The sequence below is a fragment of the Onychomys torridus genome, unplaced genomic scaffold (genome assembly GCF_903995425.1).
Source record: "Onychomys torridus unplaced genomic scaffold, mOncTor1.1, whole genome shotgun sequence".
Taxonomy (NCBI): domain Eukaryota; kingdom Metazoa; phylum Chordata; class Mammalia; order Rodentia; family Cricetidae; genus Onychomys; species Onychomys torridus.
This window is the reverse complement of record NW_023411183.1, coordinates 27,201-49,955: the sequence shown is the minus strand read 5'-3', so window position 1 is coordinate 49,955 and position 22,755 is coordinate 27,201. Positions and strand designations below refer to the sequence as shown.

The window sequence follows — 22,755 nt, the reverse complement described above, 5'->3', positions numbered from 1 at the left end:
GCCATCTTTACTTTGTTGCCTGTAGTCCTTGTATGGCTGAGGTCTATTGTGGGTTTCCATTCACATCTGCATGCCTATTGTTGTGTTCCTAGTTCATCTCATATTTATGAAGTCTTGTTGATCAGACATTATTGGGTCTAACTCATATCATGTAACTTGCTTTGGATACATTATCACTAATTGTATTTCACCAAGGGAAAGACAAAGAATGCAGATTATGATGATTGTGAAAAGACCACCTTTTATAATGATGCCCGTGCAATTACATAACATGACTTGGTATGATAATTCAGCTTTACAGGTACTTAGACAGCTTCATGAATTAATAAGGCCGAGAAGATTTGTTGCAGCATTGATATTAGGGATAGCAGCATTAATATCTATTATTACTACTTTTGCCATTGCTACCACCGCCCTGGTTCAAGAGATTCATACAGCTCAATTTGTGAATGATTTGAATAAGAATATTTCCTTTGCATTATCTGAACAAGCAATTATAGACAAGAAATTAGAGGAAAAGGTTAATATATTAGAGAAAGTACTGTTAGCCTTAGGACAAGATGTTGCCAATATTAAGAAACTTATGGAAACTAGATGTCATCAAGAATACAAGGCTATTTGTGTGACTCCACTTCCTAACAATTCCTCTGAGAATTGGGATAAAGTTAAGCATCATTTGTTGGGGGTATGGAAGGATTCTTCCATTACTCATGATTTAGAAGCCATTCAAAAGGACATATCGGCCATGAGCCAAGCTCGTATACAAGCCGGCTCATCGAATGTCTTACCACAAGGATTGCAAGAAGACCTTAAGGCCATGAATTCCTTAGATTGGATTCAATATTTTATTTTCATAGGCATTCTTGCCTTAATTGTAGTTTGTGTTATCGTGATTTTCCCTTGTCTCTTCAGGACAATAACCAGATCTCTAGGCAGCGTGCGTGAGGACCTGTATGCCTTCCGCCTTAAAAACAAAAAAGGGGGAACTGCCACGCCCATGACGGTGTCGCCTGCGTGACAAATGCCTTGGATAAGGTAGTTACGTGGGAAAGGGGGGCTCGCAGTCCTCGGGTCTATGCCCCCGGCGACCCCTCATCAATTTGCCCGAATCAAGGTGCCAGGCTACACGGAACCACGCAGATCTGCTTGCAGAGGCTGGCTGGCACTCTGCCTTCTTCTCTTTGCAGCTGTAATTATTGTTGTTTCCTTGTGTATTAATTCCAAGAAGTTAACTCTTAATGTTCCTGATGTGCCCCATAAAGAGAGTAATGATTCCTCAAAAGTGGCTTCAATACCCCCACCTATGATTCAAGCTTTTAGGCCAACAGTTCAAGAGGGTCCCTAAAGTTTGGAGGAATTCATGAATGATTTAGAGCAGAAAGAATTTATGATTCAGAAGGACAAAGACTCTATCGAAGAGAGAATGAAAGTAAAGGTACAGGCACTCATAGGCAATCCACACGCGCAGCCGACAGCAGCTGCAAGGAAGCAGTTACAGGAATTAGCCATTCCTATAAGAATTATTCAGAGACAAATAAAGTTTCTCATCAAGGGTCGATGGTGGCAACCCCCTAACTTTAATCTTAGATATAATAATTATTTAGAGCCATTACCTTTTATGGGAGCTTATGACGTACATGGGAACCGATGTGTGAATCATAATGGTATGAAAACAGAATGGCATAAGTTACAGTTCATGGAAAGATTAGCTAGGTACCGACCCCCCTGGTGCCTTCTCACCCACAGGCAAAGGTTAAGATATTTTCATACAAATGAAACCATGGTTAGAACAATGATGAAAAGGGTTTAATTTTGATACAGAACAAAGGTGTAGAAGAAAAACTACAGCTAGGGCCATAATGTTCTCTGTCCGGATGAGGAACCACAAAAGAAAAAGTAAAGGCTATACTCATGAGATCTGTTAATCATTCTGAGAAAAGTGTGTGACTACATTGTTGATTCTATGTCTATCACCCTACTGGCCGATTGCCGTGTTTCCTCAAGTAACTGTATAAAATTCACTGCTTGGTCTGAGTAAAATTGCAGCAGCTTCACAACATACTCTCGTGTCTGTGGCTGTCTGTCATTCGCCGAATCCCACTTATCCTGAGTACCTTCACCCTGTTTTCCCTCGGTCTGGTGGTCTAGCTGAGATCCAGTCCGCGGCAGATATATTCTGTTTTTCAGTGAATGATTACAATGAATACAAACAAAAACCAGAATGTTTTCATACTTCTTACATGATTAAACATTTTATGTATTACAGATAAAATACCAGTTATCCGAAGAACCCAGCTACTTGTTATAGATTAACTGTGTAGAAAAGTAAGATATTATTCCCAGTGAGGTCTATTACTGACAAGCTGAATTTTCCAGTTACAAAGAAAGGACCACTTACTTTATTGCTTATCTTGAAAGGTAATCTTAAAAGGGATCTTAAAGAAATCACAAACCTAAACTTTTATATATGAAAAAGAATCAGTCAGCTCTACATTAAACCTTTAGGGTACATACTTAACTCATCAACAGTTTTTTATATCAGGAGATTGAAGGCAGAAATGGGTATAAGAAATTTGTCCTCACTTTTGATCATCAACCATCCCTACCAAGGTATGTTTGTTAGCTAGTAAGAGTTGAGATGTTTTGTATTTTTTTTTTTTTTTGACCTCAGCTATATGTCCTTGTGAACTCGACATTGTATTCTGGGGTTTTTCATCTCAAAGCTATTATCAAAACATCTGATCTAACATCAAGTTATTTTAAGGCTTTGTTTTCAGCTAATGATGCACACCAAAACCTGTGACTGAACTTTTCAGTACTAAGATTAAAGGAATTTTTACCAGTCTGGCTCCTTGGACTCAATTGTTTTTTCTTAATTATTAACCTAAGTCAGTCTATATGGCTTCTCAATAGGAACTCATGTGTTCTAGGTGTGTGACAATTCTTCATATTTATTTTTGTTCATCAAAACTCTTGATAAACTAACATTATTATTATTAATTAGACAGTACGTAGCTTAGGAAGGAATCATCTTAATAGAAGTCCACAGGTAAAAATGCACAGTAGAATGAGGCATTTCCATGAGACAAACATACTACATTGCCGGCAGTGGGATCTCCCCACACTCATTAGCAACAAACACGTAAAGGCACACTAGAAGCAAAAGTCATTCTGGAGTCTGTGGTCTCAGGCCTTACCTATGCAAGATTCAGCCATCAGGGATTCACCTCCTGGTGGGCTGATACCATGAAGTCAACTGTCATCTGCTGCTCCTCTGACATGGCCACCAGCAAATACAGATTTGTGTTAAAGGTATGGTTTAACATCATGGGACAATATAAAACAATAACATCAATGTGTAATCTAAGACTAGGAAGAAATTAAACTATTGCTGAGTGGAGATGATCCATCCAAGTAACAAACAATATGTGTTAGTCAAACAATTAGCAATGAATTAAAACTGCTAAGTGGTTATGATAGGAACATGTATACAAACTATCACACATATGCAATCCTCATGTGACAAATATGTATTTGTGAGAATAGGAAAATTGATATTAAGAGGGCAAAAACAGAACAGTGACACTCTTTAAAGAAGTCACAAAAGAAATTTATAGTAAATCCGTAATTTTTTCATTAAAAAGCTTGTGTTCCCTCTAAGTTTCTTTTGCTCACAGTATTTTTTTCACAGCAATAAAAATCTAACTTGAACACCTTGTAAGATGCTTTATACCAAAACAGAACATTTAAGAGAAAAAAACAATCTAGGAACTTTATGGGATGAGCTCAGGTCTTCGAAATCGGTGATTGATCTAAGACCTAGTATACTTGTGAACTAAACATTATAAAGTTCCATCCCTGCATCATCATACTGGGGACCAAGGTTGTCCGATTAATACAACAATTACTCTCTGACCCACAGCATACATGCCTGAGGGGAACAAAACATAGACTGAGTACCTGGTATAAGTATGAATGAATTTTAGCTCTAACAGGATAAATACACAAAATTGGAAAAGAACGTGGAAATTTAAGATAACATAAAACTTTCCTTCACTAATATGAAGTGAAATGTAAAGGCAATCTGCACTGTGACTTTAATAATAAAAGCTACACATGTTATAAATATAAAAGGACATGAAGAGCTCTCTTTGAGACAGACTACATTGTGTCACCATGTGTAGTCATCATGCAGTCACATGTGACCAATTTAGGAAAAGTTATTGAGCAGTTTATGGTTGACTCTTACACAAAGGTTAAACACATTCATACCATTATTTTAAATGTCTAGTGTGAAAATGACATCAATATGAACTAATGTTATAAAGTACAATGTTTGAAAATATACCCATTAGTAAAGCATTAAGTAGGATTATGAGTTTTAAAATGGGAAATGCAACAGTATGAAAATAAATTTTAAAAGGAGAAATGAACAGATAAAATAAAGTAGAACAGGGGATAGAAGAAGGCATAACTAATATAAGTGTTGATTATATTTTGATATACATCTCAGCACAGATGTTTAAAGCATATATTGCCTGAGTGAGTACATTGACTGCCTCAAAAAATACACCTTCAAAATAAACTTAAAAGCAAATGAAAATAATTTTATTTAACATGTTTGTCATCAAACATAGCAATAAAATGTAAAATAAATTACTTTTTTGTTAAAACATTTTATTACTCTTTTATTTATTAATGCTATAAATCCTAAAAATTAGGTTTTTATTCAGTCTTAATTTAACATTTCAAATATGTGAGTTGTACCCATTATTCTGTAATATTTAGTGAGGATAATAAATGTCACATTAACAAATACATACTGCCTTATATAAGTATATGAAATATATACTTATACACACATCCAAATTCATAATGTAAAGGCTCATCCATCTTCATATTAAATGCCTGTTCAAGGTGTTCTTCCCATTCCTTAAGGAGATGAAGAAGAAACACCTGGACAGAATGGATTCATGGCTCAAGAGCAGAAAGGGACTTACAGTGGAGAAACACTCAGCAAGTAATACAGACACCTCAAGCAGGAACAAGCTGTGATTAACAGAAAGTAATAATATTCCATTAATATAATAACATTGACCATAGTGAATGGTGTAAGATGAAATGTCTGGATATTTTAACTTGTATTTAAGTGATGGCTAATTATTTTTAAAATTTCTATTCTTTCTTCCTTCCTTCCTTCCTTCCTTCCTTCCTTCCTTCCTTCCTTCCTTCCTTCCTTCCTTCCTTCCTGTCTTGATTTACTTATGTATGCAGGGGTCTGTCTGCATGTATGCCTGCAGGCCAGAAGAGGGCACCAGACCTAATTATAGATGGTTTTAAGCCACCATGTGGTTCATGGGCAAGGAACTCAGGCTCTTTGGAAGGGCCACCAGTGTTCCTAACCTCTGAGCCATTTCTGCAGCCCTTAACATTTCTTTAATGTTTCTTAGCCATTTGTGTTTCATCTTTTGAGAACTCTTTATTTACCTCTGTACCCATTTTAAAATTGAGATATTTGCTTTCTTGATGTTCAATTTTTTTTAGTTCTTTATGTATTTCAAATACTAATACTCTATTTTGGGAGTTTATTCTTGATGCTGAGGTGATACTCATGCATTCAGCATAAATTTATAACCTGTTTTCTAATTCGATCTGTATGCTTGGTCTTTTTATTGAAGAAATAAGGCCATTAATATTGAGAGATGTCAATGAGAAGTGTTTCATTATTTCTTTTCTTTTCTTTTATAATTTAGTCTAATTTTTCATATCAGCCACGGATTCCCCTGTCCTCCTTGCAATTGTATGATTTTGCCCATTTTAATTTACTGGTCTGTGATTATATATTTCTTGTGTCTTGTTGGATGTGGTAACTTCCTCATTCTACAATACTCCTTTTAATGCTTTCAAGTGGGCTGGATGGATTGAGAAAAATTGCTTAAATTTGGCTTTATAGTAGAATGTTTTTCTTCATCCCTGTGATGGATAATTTTGCTGTATACAGTATTCTGGGCTAGAAGCAATGATCTCAGAGTTTGTTGAACTTTGGTACAGTTCCTTCTGACTTTAAAAATTCTCCATGAGCAGTTGGATGTTATTCTAATGGGTCCGCCATTATTATATGTGGCTTCATCCTTTTTTCCAGCTTTTAATATTCTTTCTCTATTCTCTCTGTTTAGTATTTTGATTATTATGTATTTGGGAAATTTCTTTTCTGAACCTATTTGATGTTGTGTGTGCTTCCTGGACCTTGATAAATAGCACATTCACATGATTGGGAAAGTTTACTAATTAAAAAAAAATATTTACTGTGATTTTGACATGAGTTTTCTTCTTCTTCCTCTATCTCTGTTATATTTACACTATTATCCTTACATAGTATCTCAGATCTCCTGACAGTTTTGTGCTTGGAAATTTTTATATTAAACATTTTTAAACTGTGGTATCCATTTATTTTCTTCCTTTATTCAGCAGTTGAAATTATCTCTTTTATATCTTCTACTATGTTGATAAAGCTGATGTCTGAGATTTTTTTGTTTTTTTGTTTTACATCATACTTTTTTTCATTCTGATATAAGTTTGAGTTTTCCTTAATGGTTTCAATTCTACTTTCTTGTCTTGAACTCTTTTCCTTCTTTCACTTCATAATTATATTTGTTTTTGTGTTCTTAATTAAGGGATTTATTCGTGTTCCCTTTTAGGTTCTTGAGCAGGTCCTGTTGCTCAGATACTGCCAAGGCCTAGGTTCTTACACACTGTCTCAAATTACTACAGCAACTGTTTCCAAAATCATGGAACTATCTAATTCTATTATAAAAACAGAATTATGATATAAGGAAACATCTGACTTATCACTTTAGTACAAACTAACAAATAAAAAGTGCAACTCCTGGTCTTAGCTGGTTACTCTTCTCTCTTCACAGTTCAACTCTTCTGGGCCACAGCAAAAGTCTTAATCTATGTGTAATCCAGAATGTGATACCCATAGTCTCTTCTCAGCCTGTATGAGGACAGTCTAATTTTTACTTCACTGTTTATCTGAACCATTAATGTTCTGGCAAATTGTTTTGTGAGGATTTTTCAAATAAAAATATTCCATGTCACCACAACCCGTCAAAAATGACACTGAGAGATAAATACTAGCATAAACAAATTTAGGAGTATTAATTTTGATGACCTCACTTAAAACCTGAGTTTAGTGATAATAAAATCTCTGCTCACTCAACTTTGTTCTGCTGCTTGCTGGCTTGTACACATCCTCTTTGTAACTATAAAAATAGAAAAAGCATCCAAAGTCAATAATTTACTGTGAAAACCCATTTTCCTCCCACACCTCTGGGCTGCTTGCTCCATGTGTGAACATTCCTAATTCATTCAAAAATCACTCTGTCACTTAGCTGTGTTCTTCAGAGTTCTAAGTCCCTTTTGGCAGGTGAGTGATGCAGTACCAATGGAAGTTTCCAATATGCCTGGTCATTACTCCACAAATCAAAATCTCTTCAGTTAAAGTATCAGGACTGTTCATTTGTCATCCTAAGAAACAATTCTCTGTGTTACTAGGAGAGAATTGTCATCTACTGTAACATTGTGTGGTAATGGGCCTTATAGGAAATTCAAAGCTAACAGACTACAGCTGATTCTGAAAATCTATACAGACATCACTAACTGCCAACATAGCTCGTACTAGATTAAGGGAATGAAGTAGGAGTTTTTTCCTTGTTTTTTTGTTTGTTTTAGTGGAGTCAAAGACTTAACAGAGCTTCCAAAAAAAACGGGATGAGATTCTAGAAAAAGAGAGCCTGGCTGAGCAGTTTACACAGTAACTGGATTACCTATGTCTCAGCACATCAGTGGCACTGACCACTTGACTCTGTTTTGTAAAACATTTAAATAAAATACAAATATTTTTTGTTTGTTGGTCTTTAATAACAAAGTGCATGCATCTTAACATGGAACTTATTTAAGGGTGTTAGAATGTTCAAATATAAGACCAAAATGAGGCCACTTAGACACTTTAGTTCAGTTTGTTTTAACAAAACTGTGAACTTAAAACCAAGCCCCCCCCAAAAAAAGGAACCCCACAAGGTGACCTAGTAATATGATGAATTGCAGTTACTTGAAATAAAAATTGGGATGATTTAAAATGGCCAATTGAGATTAATTCATTGAAACACATCTGTGGATAGCAACTCTAAAGATTTTAAATTCGAAAAGTAAAAGCCACCATCAACTTTGTCTTTGTGTCAGTAGAATCAATGATGTGAAGCTCCCAAGGCCAGAATTTGGAAATGTAAATTGTGACAAGAGCAGCTAGACCCAACATCTAGGCAAAAACCTTCTTTCTAAAGCACATCCTTTCTCTTTGGTAGTTGGGAAAAAAACTGAAAACAAAAAAGCTTGTCTCATATAAAATGCTTAGCTTTTTCAAAAGAAATTTATCCTGCATTCTAAAATTAAAGTCCTTTTATATCACAAAGTTACCCTTAGGCCTTACAAAAGATAGTTATCCTTTAAGGATGCCTTTTTGTTTAGCTACCCTGGTGGCTTCTATGGAAGGGATCATGACTGGCTTTCATCTCTTTACAATATTTTCCATATATTCTGGTGAAAAGTATATATGTAGGTGCTCCTCTCTTATATCAACTTTAAATAAACCTTAAATGTTACTATATATACAATTATCTCTTGTAGTTGTGTTTCCTATAATGGGCCCATAGACAAATGTCCTCAAAAATGTGCTGTCTTAATGGAATAGAAAAAGTCCTTTGTATCACTTTATATTAAAAATTGGTCAGGCACCTTTATAAAAATATTTGGGCAGTGGGCAACTAACCATATGTTTTCATGGTTATATGGTATATCCAAATCTCTCATAAGGGTTGGTTACAAGATTTGTCATCAGCAATGAAAATCTACAGTGAAGAGTCTCCTTTACAGAGGGGCTGCCAGGGACATCCTAACTCAAGAATTCTCAAGATAGGGTAGACTGAAACACTTTCAACCAAGAAATCTGAAAGGAATTCTTCAACAGTTCATCTCTGATTCTTATTTATTACTTCCTTTTTTCCCTGACTCTCAACAGAATAAAAAAAATACAAAACTTGGAACCAAAAACATAATTCCTGATCATAATTTAACGTAGTCTTTACCATACTTAAAATGGGATTCTAATATGAGTTTTAGAATTTATTTATTAGTAGGCACAATTTTGTGTCCCCAAAATTCACCCAAGAAACTGATACAGCTAGTGAAACCTTCAGCAACATTGCAGGATACAAGATCAACTCAAAAAAATCAGTAGCCCTCCTATATACAGCAGACAAACAGGCTGAGAAGGAAATCAGAGACACATCACCATTTACAATAGCCTCAAATGATATAAAATACCTTGGGGTTACACTGACTAAGCACGTGAAGGACCTATATGACAAGAACTTTAAGTCCCTGAAAAAAGAAATTGAAGAAGATGTCAGAAAATGGGAAGATCTCCCATGCTCATGGATAGGCAAATTAACATAGCAAAATTGGTGATCTTACCACAAGCAATCTACAGATTCGATGCAGTCCCCATCAAATTACCAACACAATTCTTCACAGATCTGGAAAGAATAATACTCAACTTCATATGGAAAAACAAAAAACCCAGGATAGCCATAAGAATACTATACAATAAAACAACCTCTGAAGGCATCACAATCCTTGACCTCAAGCTCTACTATAGAGCTACTGTAATAAAAACAGCTTGGTACTGGCATAAAAACCAACATGTGGACCAATGGAATTGAATTGGAGACCCTGACATTAACCCGCACACCTATGAACATATAATTTTTGATAAAGAAGCCAAAAATGTACAATGGAATAAAGAAAGCATCTTCAACAAATGGTGCTGGCATAAGTGGATGTCAATGTGTAGAAGGCTGCAAATAGATCCATATCTGTCACCATGCACAAAACTTAAATCCAAGTGGATCAAAGACCTCAACATAAATCCAGTTACTCTGAACCTGACAGTAGAGAAAGTAGGAAGTACTCTTGAACGCATTGGCACCAGAGATCACTTTCTAAATATAACGCCAGTAGGACAGACACTGAGAGAAACAATCAATCAATGGGACCTGTTGTAACTGAGAAGTTTTTGTAGAGCAAAGGACACAGTCAACATGACAAAGTGACAGCCTTCAGAATGGGAAATGGTCTTCACCAACCCCACATCTGACAGAGGGCTGATATCCAGAATATATAAATAACTCAAGAAATTAGACATCAAAATGCTCAATAGTCCAATTAAGAAATGGGCTATAGAACTAAACAGAGAATTCTCAACAGAGGAAGTTCAAATGGCTGAAAGACATTTAAGGAATTGCTCAACATCCCTAATTATCCAGGAAATGCAAATCAAAAAGTCTCTGAGATACCATCTTACACCTGTCAGAATGGCTAAGATCAAAAACACAGAAGACAGCTTATGCTGGAGAGGATGTGGAGCAAGGGGAACTCCCCTCCACTGCTGGTGGGAATGCAAGCTTATACAGCCACTTTGGAAATCAATATGGCGCTTCCTGAGAAAATTGGGGATCCATCTCCCCCAAGACCCAGCTATAGCACTCTTGGGCATATACCCAAGGAATGCTCAATCAAGGGCTTTTGCTCAGCTATGTTCATATCAGCTTTGTTTGTAATAGCCAGAACCTGGAAAAAACCTGGATGCCCTTTAACTGAACAATGGATAAAGAAAATATGGTACATATATGGAGTACTACTCAGCAGAGAAAAACAATGACATCATGAGGTTTGCAGGAAAATGGATGGATCTAGAAAAAAAATCACCTGAGTGAGGTAACCCATTCTCAGAAGGACAAACACGGTATGTACTCACTCATAGGAGGATAATAGATGTAAAACAAAGATGACTAGACTGCTACACAACTCCAGGAAGGCTACCTAGAAAATGGGACCCAAGGAAAGACCCAAGGATCTCCCAATGACAGAGAAAAGGATGAGATCTACATGACCAACCTGGACGACAGTGGGAGTAATGAAGGGCAAGATTTGTGGGAAAGAAAGCTTAGGGGAGCAGGAGATTCTAGCTGGATCAAGAACAGAAAGGGAGAATGAGAAATAACAGACGATGATAAATGAAGATCACATGACAACAGGAATAGGCAGAGTGCTTGGGAGGTCCCCAAAAAACTACAATGATACATCCTCTGTAGACTGCTGGCAATGGTCGAGAGAAAGCCTGATCTGACCTAGTCTGGTGATCAGATGGCTAAACACCCTAACAGTCATCTTTGAACTATCATCCAATAATTGATGGAAGTGGATGCAGAGATCCTCAGCCAGGCCCAGGTGTCCAACTGTCAAGAAAGAGGAGGGTATGCAAGAGCGTGAATTGTTGAACCCAAGATTGCAAAAAGCACTGGAGAAATAGCCAAATGAATGGAAGCACATGAATTATGAACCAAAGGCTGTGGAGCCCTCAGCTGGATCAGGCCCTCTGGATAAGTGAGACAATTGAATAGCTTGATCTGCTTGGGAGGTACCCAGTCTGTGGGACCAGCATCTGTCCTTAGTGCATGAGCTGGCTGTTTGGAACCTTGGGCTTACACAGGGACACTTTGCTCAGTCTGGAAGGAGGGAACAGGACCTGCCTGTACTGAATCCGCCAGGTTTAAATGAATCCCCTGGGGTGCCTTGATCCTGGAGGACATGGGAAAGGAGGGGAGGTTCTGGAGGGAAGGTGAGTGTGGGGGCAGGAGGGGGGAGGACATTGGAACCCATGGCTGATGTATAAAATTTAAAATACATAATAATGAAGAAAAATAACTGGTCAGGCACCTTTATAAAAAAGATTTGGGCAGTGGGCAACTAACCATATATTTTCATGGTTATATGGTATATTCAAATCTCTCATAAGGGTTGGTTACAAGATTTGTAATCAGCAATGAAAATCTACAGTGAAGAGTCTCCTTTACAGAGGCGCTGCCAGGGACGACCTAACTCAAGAATTCTCAAGATAGGGTAGACTGAAACACTTTCAACCAAGAAACCTGAAAAGAATTCTTCAACACTTCATCTCTGATTCTTATTTATTTCTTCCTTTTTTTTTTTTCCTGACTCTTAACAGAATAAAAAAAAAAAATACAAAACATGGAACCAAAAACATAATTCCTGATCATAATTTAACGTAGTCTTTACCATACTTAAAATAGAATTCTAATACGAGTTTTAGAATTTATTTATTAGTAGGCACAAATTTTTTTTTGAGCTGAGGATCGATCCCATAGGCACAATTTTAAAATATCATATATGACATTACAATAAAAGTGACTGACTTTCCTACTTGATTTTTCTGAAAGTCACACACTTATGCTTGGGAGCAAATGAGCTCCTGTGTAGTGTCCTGGCACTCCCAAGTTGGGTAACTGCCTCCCTTCTTGCCAACCTTGACTTTGATGTCCTCCCTATGCTGATTCCCTGCTGGTCTCCACCCTCCTGAACGCTCACTGGAGGTTCTTTGTCTGTGGATCCTGCATTTGGTGTAAACAGCTTAGATGCAAGAATGTAGAGCATTCAGTAGAGAACTTCTGCCCTCCAGGGGTTTTTCCATTGTGCTGTAAGCCTGTATTTAAGGTTTCTTGCCTTCTTCAATAAAGGGCATTTGGTATCCTGCTAGCATGATTGACTCTTTTGTCTCTGTTTTTCAATCCACAGCCCCTTGCTTGGACATGGTAAACAGGTGGTGGTAGTACAGTCTCTATCGCCAACACTCCTGATTCAGATGAAGAACTGGAAATAAAGGCTAGGGTTGTATCTCAGTGAATGACCATGTACAAATAATGCATAATGTCTCCAGTTCAATTCTCAGTATTAAGAAGAAAAAAGTAGAATTATGATAGGAGAATATGTACAAAGAGAGACAGGGAAAGTGATAAATTAAATTTCAGAATTAATAAACTTTAAAGAAACAAGTTACTATAATGTAAAAAGTAAGGCCTGGCATTGGAATACAATTCAGATCATGTTTCTGACTAAGGAACTATAGTTAGTTATGGGTGTGGTGACATGTGTCTATAATATATCATGCCAGCAAGGGCTGTCCAGGAACTAAGGCAAGAGGATCATGAGTTCTGGGCCAGCCTGGACTACATATGATCCTGTCACAAAACAGAAGAAAGTATTCAAAGTCAAATAAAAAACATATGTCATTTCTATTTTCTAACCCCATCAGGAGCAATCATAATGATGAACCTTAGGGCGATTTTCTATATAGAAAAATTACTCAAAAGTTTATTATTCATGGACTCTTGAATATTTCAGATCAAAGAGGCTTTGATGGCCCTAGATTTAAAAAAAAAGTATATCCCAATCTAGAGTACTATATAAATTTCATCATTTGAGTAGCAAAGTTTTTAGATTTTAGTGTTTAGAACACGTCGCTCCCCCAATTTCTGAGTCATAGGTGATCATTTACAACCTTTTATCTTTCACATTATTTATTACATCCCGTGAAAACTCTAACAGCTTTTAACAAACTTGGTAATACCTCAAAATATTTTAGAATAAGGACAATGTACTGTTGTCATATGTGATCTTGTAAACAATCTTAATTGGGTTAAGAATGTAGTCTCAAGGGCCAGGGATTTAGCTCAGTTGTAGAGTGCTTGCCTAGCAAGCTCAAGGCCCCTGGGTTCAATCCTCAGTTCCAAAAAAAGAATGTAGCCTCAAAACAGAATTCTTTTATTTTGTCCAAAACAGTACAGCATAAACATACCCAACAATACATAAACCTATATATAAAATATAGAATATCTTCAATAGTTTTCATTTATAGGGCAGCACAATAGTATATGCAAGTGAAAGTATTGTTGATGGGGCAAGAGGACACTTAATCTGGGCAATGTCCTATTTAGTCAGGTATCAGCATTCAAAGGCCAGGTAAACATTCATTCTAGTAAGGAAAACTGTATTAAAACAATTCCTATAAAGCTGGGGTATACATACCTCATTCTGCACCCTGGCTATTCCATACACAGCCTGAGTCCTCTCAGTCACACCTCTTAGCCTTTGGAGTGGTACTATAGAGGTACAGGAACTGCCTGCCCAATACCAATTTTTCACCATGAAAATTCATAATGGCTTAAAAAAAGAATATGCTGGATTTCAAAAGTGATTTACCTTCATTGGAAAAGAATTACCATAAATACTTCCAAAACTATAGGATTTATAACACCCTGCATCTAGGAGTAAACGTTTACTTAGACATTTTAAAAGTCTGTTTAGTAACTTCCAATGAGCCCTGTCATCTCAGGAAGGTCAACAATGACAAACTTTCTTCTGTATCTGCTGCTGCCCACCTTTAACAATGGGAGGAAGAACTGCCATGTTTAAAATCAGCTGCTTTCCCTTAAGTCTCAGAGTTATGTCCTGTTTCAATGTTACCTTATTGTATATATACAGAAGCAATCTTTAAGCTATGAAAACAAAACAAAACAAAGCAACCCTCAAATGTCAGGGCTTACAAAGGGAACTCTTCTTTGTCTGAAAAATTAAATTTAAACATAGAACACCAAGCTCGGGCACTTTCCAAAAACCAAAACTGAGGAGGCCAAATCACAGAATCACTCAACAGAATAGAAGACAACTCTGACTTGGGGGGTCTTCTCTGGGAGCCTCAGCATTATCACTGCTCTTTGGTTGCTCTTGCACTTCCTGCTCCTTTTCTGCAAGCCCACCAAGAGACCCCAAAGGGGAAGAGCTTTCACAATTCTGGGTTGAGGAGACCTGTGAAATCACAGGCATTTGAACAGAAGAGTTGCTTTCAAAAGTGTGTTCTCCAAGATCATACTGAACAAGAGGCTCTTCTTGCTCCTGGTTTAAGTATTCTGGCACTAAGAAATCACTTCATGCTTTAGGTGATGCATCTTTAGCAAGTAAGCCCTGGTGAACTTTCTTCCACAGCAGTCACACTGAAATGGTTTAATTCCTGACTGAATAAATAAGCATGTGCTATTTTAGGTTCTGAATCGAACCCCATAGGTTGGACACTGAAAAGGCGAGACCATCAATGTGGACCATGCCCTGAAAGCACGGACCCATAGGTTTTGCCAGGAGACACCCAATGTGTGTCTCATGCTGAAGACAGTCATTGTCAGTGACTGCCAGAGGCTCACAGACCAAGGCCTTTACACCATTGCACATTGCTGCCCAGGAAGTCTCAGGATGTTACAATATCTCCAAGGAAGCTGTCTTTGATGTGGTGTCCCTCTGTCCCAACCTGGAGCATCTGGATGTGTCAGGGTGCTCCAAAGTTCCTTGCATCAGCTTGACCTGGGAGGCCTCCATTAAACTGCCCCCCCCTTGCATGACAAACAGATTTCCATCTGATACCTTTATATGATGGACTGCTTCATGCTGGAGGATGAAGGCTCACTGCACCTAGCTCACACACCTCTATCTGCGCCCTTGTGTCCGCCTCACTGATGAGGGCCTCCACTACCTTGTGATCTACTGTGTTGGGAACCACAAATTGTATAGCTGTGCCTTGACTTTTCTTGCTTGGATGATCTGGCATAACTGCACCCATTGAATTGCAAAAACAATCATTCCCAGAAAAAACACAAAGTGTACTTTTAGATTAAACTTCCTGGAGTGTGTTTGATTGATCATTTGTTCAAAGCATTGGACCAAAGAGACCTCTCCCTAACCCTTTTCTAATTGATTGATCGGTTGTTTGAGCACTGGACCAAAGAGACCTCGTCCTGAACCCTTTTCTAACAATTTTTTTATCTCCCTCCCTTCGCCTCATATCCACCAGTATATAAGCTTGCTTCACTTTGCAATAAATGAGACCTTGACCTGACTCAGACTGACTCTGTCTTTCTTTATGTGCCTGGTCTCCTTTGTCTCTCACCCCCATTGGTCTTTCAGGTGGTGCCTCCTTGGGTCTGACCTAATAACCTGGCCTGCAGGACGGGACAAGTGGTGCCTCAACGTGGGTCCCGAGGCACGGTGGCCTACCGGGCAGATAGCAGAGCTCTGGACAACGCAAGGTAGAGACGCGAGGTAGAGACTACCAGACCGCATCACTCGTGCAACCTGGGAGAGTCTTGAGGTAAGCATAGTCATCCCATAGCCATGGGCAAAGGATTATCAAAAAAAGGTTCTTTTTATTAAAGAAATGAAGGGCAATCTCAGGGAGAGAGGACTAAGGGTTAAGAAAAAGGATCTGATAAAATTCTTCTGTTTTGTGGAGAAGTGCCCTTGGCTGGTAGTTAATGGCCCAGGGATTCACCCACTAACTTGGAATAAGGTTGGAAGAGACATCAACAAATTACTTAAACAGTGAGAAAATGTTCCTGATGCTTTCTTTAGTTTTTATGGTGTGATCAGAGATATTTTAAAAGAGGCAGAGGGAGACGGGCGTGTTTCACATTTATTAGCCCTTTCGGAGGATTTTCTCTCTGACTCCTCCTGCTGGACACCCGATAATGAGTCCAGAGCTGAGGTGGCTGCTCCGCCAAAGAAAGAAAGTAAAACAGAGACAGGTGCTGCACCCCAGGCAGCCGCTCCACCTAAGACTAATGGGGAACCTTGAGATCACAGGCAGCCCTGAGGCTGCCCATGCCTCGCGTGGCCCCTCCCTTATTGATGAGCCTATCCCTGCCACTGAATTAATCCCACCTTTGTTAAAGCCTCCCGCCCCGATCAAATCCTATAAAAAGATTTATCCTGTCATTTATAAGAATGCAGCAGGCGATGACTGGATTGACCCTTCTTCAGAAATCAGCCTGGAAGAAGTGGCCTTTTGGCTAGCCACCAAATAGATGAGAGGAGCCTTCACTGGCCCTCTCTGCCTCCCTATGTCACTCCCACTCCCAATGACCCAAGTGCACATTCGTCAACAATGACAAGACAAATGGGACCTGTTATACCTGGAATGCAGGGCCTCTTAGAAACCAAAAGTAGGCAAGACCAAAAGGGCACTGACTGCAATGTCCCTCTCTTTCCCAGTAATGACCCGCTATGGCACTCAATCACAGGATGTGGGGGAACAGGCAGACACCACTCAGGGTGCTGACAGAGATACTGAGGTTATGGAACAGGGGACTTCGGCCTTGGAGGGAGAGGAGGAGGACCCAGTGGAGAATCATGACACTGACCAAGTTATATATACAAAACTAAAAATAAAACATCTGAAGGATTTACACTCAGCAGTCAAAAATTATGGCATTAATGCACCCTTCACAATTTCAGTTCTTGAAGGGCTGGGGCAGGGGGGTAATCTGTTGCCTCATGAATGGAATAAGGTGGTTAAGTCAGTGTTAACTCGGAGCCAATTTTTAACCTGGAAGGCCGAGTTTATAGACAGAGCTGAAACACAGGCCGTCATAAATAAGAAAAGTCCTCAGATGTCTTCATGGTCCTCTGACAAGATTTCAGGGAGAGGCAAACAACAGAGGAAAAACAACGGAAACTTCCAGCAGGGCTTCTGGCACAGACGGCCCAAGCGGCGCTGGTGGCCTGGTGAGCTGTGCCTACGACAGGGGCAGCCACCACCTCCCTGTCTAAAATAGTCCAAGGCAACAGTGAACCTTACGCCCAGTTCGTTGCCAGGCTGCTAGAAGCGACTGAAAGAATCCTGGGAGAAGATGGTTTAGAAAATATTGTGGTCAAGCAATTAGCTATAGAAAATGCCAATGCAGCCTGCAGGGTGGCCTTGAGGGGCAAAACTAAGGCTATGGACCTCAATGGCATGATTAAGCTGTGTAGTGAAGTAGACTCCTTTGATCATAAGATTTCTAAGTCCATTAGTATGGCCACAGGTGCCATGCTCCAGGCGCCCGCTAGAGGGCCTAATAATGGAACCAAAAACTTTCAAATGCGGGCACCCGGGACATTTTGCCAGAGAATGCCTGGTGCCCAGGGTGAGAGATCCCACCCCTTAATGATAATCTGAGAAACCCACCCCCAGGGCTCTGCCCTCGATGCAAAAGGGGTCGGCATTGGGCCAGAGACTGTCGCTCCAAGACTGATGTTAATGGCCAGCCGTTATCTGTGGTCTTGGGAAATGGGCTGTGGGCCCCATCTCGGGGCCCCACTCATCCATCACAGCCCTGTATAACACCCAACAACCCCTTCAACAACAATCAAGAACAGGGAACCCCAGTGCCCCAGACAGCCTTGGCCCAACTTGCTCAAGCCTATCCCAAGCCACACCAGGAAGTGTAGGACTGGACCTCTGTTCCTCCACCACCCGGATTGTAACCCTGGAAGAGGGCATGGTGATTATAGAGACCAGGATCCTTGCCCCCCCTCTTCCTCTACCCCTGCCTGGGATGTTCTTTCTTATTATAGGACGAGCTTTCAGCTCACTGCAAGGACTCTCTATCATTCCTTCCATAGTTGATTCTGATTATCAGGGAGAGAGAAAATTCCTGGCCCTAGCCTCTAGGGGTCCTATCACCATCCATGTGGGCCAACGTATCGCTCAGGCTCTCCCTCTCCCGATAGTTGGACAATTTCCCCATAAGGGTCCAACTCATGGTCTTTCAGAACCAGGATCATCAAACATATTCTGGGTCCAACAATTAACAGAGAGCCGACCTACAATTAAACTTTTCTCTGGAGGGAAAACAATTTCTGGACCTTTTGGACACAGGCGCTGATGCCACTGTCATAGCCAAAAAATATTGGCCTGATTCATGGCCACTGGAGCCCACTGCCACACATTTAAAGGGGATAGGCCAAATCCAAAATACACTACAAAGCTCTAGATTTCTAAAATGGGAGGACACCGGGGGAAATACTGGAACAGTAAGGCCCTTTGTGGTTGAAGGGTTGCCAATAAACCTGTGGGGAAGAGATATAATGATACAGATGGGGATCATCATGATGAGTCCCAATGATAAAGTGAACCAAATGATGCTAAAGACAGGCTTTCTGCCTGGCAAAGGGTTAGGGAAGTTTGAACAGGGGCAAACTCAGCCCATCATGCCCATCCCCAAGCTGGACAAAAGGGGATTAGGGACAGACCTTTCTTCCTAAGGACCACTGCTCCTCCTGCATACCAAGTCGATAAAATAACTTGGAAGTCTGACGACCCTGTTTGGATAGACCAGTGGTCCATGCCTCAGGAAAAAGTTCAAACTGCCCTCCAGTTGGTGCAGGAACAATTAGAACAACAGCATCTTGAGCCTTCCACATCTCCATGGAACACTCCCATCTTTGTAATAAAGAAAAAAAACTGGAAAACGGAGGTTGTTACAGGATCTTAGGGAAGTAAATAAGACTATGGTCCCTATGGGGGCATTACAGCCTGGATTGCCATCTTCTGTGGCTATCCCTAAAAAATATTTTAAGATTGTTATAGATATCAAAGATTGCTTTTCCTCTATCCCCCTGCATCCTCTGGATTGCAAACCATTTGCCTTCTCTATACCTGTTGTGAGTCATATTGGACCCAACCCCCGATTTCAATGGAAAGTATTGCCCCAAGGTATGGCCAATTCAACCACACTATGTCAAAAATATGTAGCTCAATCCATTGATCCGGTGAGAATCCAGTACCCTGATGCTTATATTATACACTATATGGATGATCTATTAATAGCAGGGGAGTCTGAAGAAAAAACAATATATAGCCCAAAAGATAATTACTTTACTTCAAGGCCGAGGATTCTATATAGCCCCAGAAAAGATACAGACCCAATACCCCTTCTTGTTTTTAGGATTTGAGTTACATCCAGACCTTCTTTATACCCAGAAAATTCAGATCAAGAGAGGCAAGCTCCGTTGTCTTAATGACTTCTAGAAGCTTCTGGGGTATATCAATTGGCTACGACCTTATTTAAAAATAACCAAGGGAGAAGTATGTCCCCTCGAAGATATTCTCAAAGGGGATTCTGATCCTCGGTCCCCCAGATATCTTACTGTAGATGCAGAAAAGGCACTACAAAAAGTTGAGTCAGCCATCACCCAACAATACACAGGATATTTTGAGTCGGCCTCACCTTTATATCTGACAATGTTTTCTACAGAATTTGCCCCCATGGGACTGCTTTGGCAAGAACCTGTGCCCTTACTTTGGGTATACCTTCCTGTTGCTAAGAGAAAAATCCTCCCCACCTACCCCTCCTTGGCTTGCCAATTGATCATGCTGGGGATAAAAACTTCCACATACTTTGGGTGGGACCCTGATGTTGTTATTATGCCATATGATAAAGTGCGGCGAGCTCCTCGACCAGCGAGGAAGAACGACCACCATTCGAGGATTCTTCTCAGATCACACTTTATTGGAGCGCTTCTTGGTTGAGGGAGAGCGGGAGGTGAGGGGCTGCCACGCCCATGACGGTGTCGCCTGCGTGACAAATGCCTTGGATAAGGTAGTTACGTGGGAAAGGGGGGCTCGCGGCCCTCGGGTCTATGCCCCCGGCGACCCCTCATCAATTTGCCCGAATCAAGGTGCCAGGCTACACGGAACCACGCAGATCTGCTTGCAGAGGCTGGCTGGCACTCTGCCTTCTTCTCTTTGCAGCTGTAATTATTGTTGTTTCCTTGTGTATTAATTCCAAGAAGTTAACTCTTAATATTCCTGATGTGCCCCATAAAGAGAGTAATGATTCCTCAAAAGTGGCTTCAATACCCCCACCTATGATTCAAGCTTTTAGGCCAACAGTTCAAGAGGGTCTCTAAAGTTTGGAGGAATTCATGAATGATTTAGAGCAGAAAGAACTTATGATTCAGAAGGACAAAGACTCTAGCGAAGAGAGAATGAAAGTAAAGTTCAGGCACTCATAGACAATTCACACGCACAGCTGACAGCAGCTGCGAGGAACCAGTTACAGGAATTAGCCATTCCTACAAGAATTATTCAGGGACAAATAGAGTTTCTCATCAAGGGTCGATGGTGGCAACCCCCTAACTTTAATCTTAGATACAATAATTATTTAGAGCCATTACCTTTTACGGGAGCTTATGACGTACATGGGAACTGATGTGTGAATCATAATGGTATGAAAACAGAATGGCATAAGTTACAGTTCATGGAAAGATTAGCTAGGTACCGACCCCCCTGGTGCCTTCTCACCCACAGGTAAAGGTTAAAATATTTTCACACAAATGAAACCATGGTTAGAACAATGATGAAAAGGGTATAATTTTGATACAGAACAAAGGTGTAGAAGGAGAACTACAGCTAGGGCCGTAATGTTCTCTGTCCGGATGAGGAACCACAAAAGAAAAAGTAAAGGCTATACTCATGAGATCTGTTAATCATTCTGAGAAAAGTGTGTAACTACATTGTTGATTCTATGTTTGTCACCCTACTGGCCGATTGCCGTGCTTCCCCAAGTAACTGTATAAAATTCACTGCTTGGTCTGAGTAAAATTGCAGCAGCTTCACAACATACTCTCGTGTCTGTGGCTGTCTGTCATTCGCCGAATCCCACTTATCCTGAGTACCTTCACCCCGTTCTCCCTCGGTCTGGTGGTCTAGCTGAGATCCAGTCCGCGGCAAGGGGCCCCAAGAACCAAAAGGCAGCTGCTTATATAGGGAACCAAGTGAACGGGTCAATCTGTGATTGGATCCCGCCAGAATGCAAGCATGGGGAGCCACGGGATAGGCTGAGGCCATAAGGCCAAATTACCATATATGCGCATGCGCAAGCATCGAGGCGCGCAGCCCAGCAAGCACAGCCAAATATGGAGTTGTTTACAGCAAAGCTGTCAGGAAGTCGGTGCCATCTTAGAATGGCAGCTCCCTATAATAAAGAACAGCTTGAATGGCTATGCACCCGTAGTCCTGATTGGGCCATCCTAGTTTGTACCTATATAGGGAAATTTGATACAGAAATGCCCAGTAATAAACTCCTACAATTCTTTTCCCTTACTTCTTTTGTTTTTCTCACTACTGCATGTCCATCAAGGAGCTGAGTGTCAGTGACTACCGCTTTGTCAGAGACTTTGGCCTGCAGGGGATAGCTAAGCTGGAGTCCCGCTTGTGGTACCTCAGGATCACCCACTGTGGCTGTATCACAGATGTGGGCATTCATTATGTGGCTAAGTAATGTAGCAAATTACGCTACCTCAATGCGAGGGGCTGTGAGGACATCACGGACCATGGCATGGAGTACCTTGCCAAGAACTGCACAAAACTTAAGTCTCTGGACATAGGCAAATGTCCTCTGGTCTCTGACATGGGCCTTGAATCCCTGGCTTTGAACTGTTTCAATCTCAAGAGGTTAAGCCTCAAGTCCTGTAAGAGCATCACGGGCCAAAGCCTGTAGATCATGGCCTCAAACTGCTTTGACCTGCAGATGCTGAACGTCCAGGACTGGGAAGCTTCAGCAGAGGCTCTGAGGTTCGTGAACCTGCACTGCAAGTACTGTATCATTGAGCTTACCAACTCTGCTTTCTTCTGAAGGGACAGCTTCCATTGGGCATGTTTTCACAGCAACATGAACCAATGCTTTGTAAACGCAGCCAACGTGAGCACCCACACCCACTCATAGCCCCTATTTCTTCCACGAACATTCTTAGGAGTCTGGCTTTTTATTTTTATTTCTTATGAGCAAATGAGGTCAAAGAAAGGAAGGAGGAAAACCAAATTTCTACCATGTTAAACTGCTTCTGGTCAGTTTGTTTGTACATATCCTTTCACAAAGGATGCACCTCAGCAGGCTGGTCACTGTGTCTTCTGAAACGCACCTCACCCCATCTTCCCTTCCCCCTCTTATACACTAGCCATGCCCCAAT

The 22,755-nt window shown here is 40.3% G+C and overlaps 1 pseudogene; it reads left to right on the top strand.

Moving 5' to 3' along the window:
- The first annotated feature begins 271 nt into the window (after window positions 1-271).
- Window positions 272-22,421, top strand: LOC118574986 (annotated as a pseudogene).
- The last annotated feature ends 334 nt before the right edge of the window (window positions 22,422-22,755 follow it).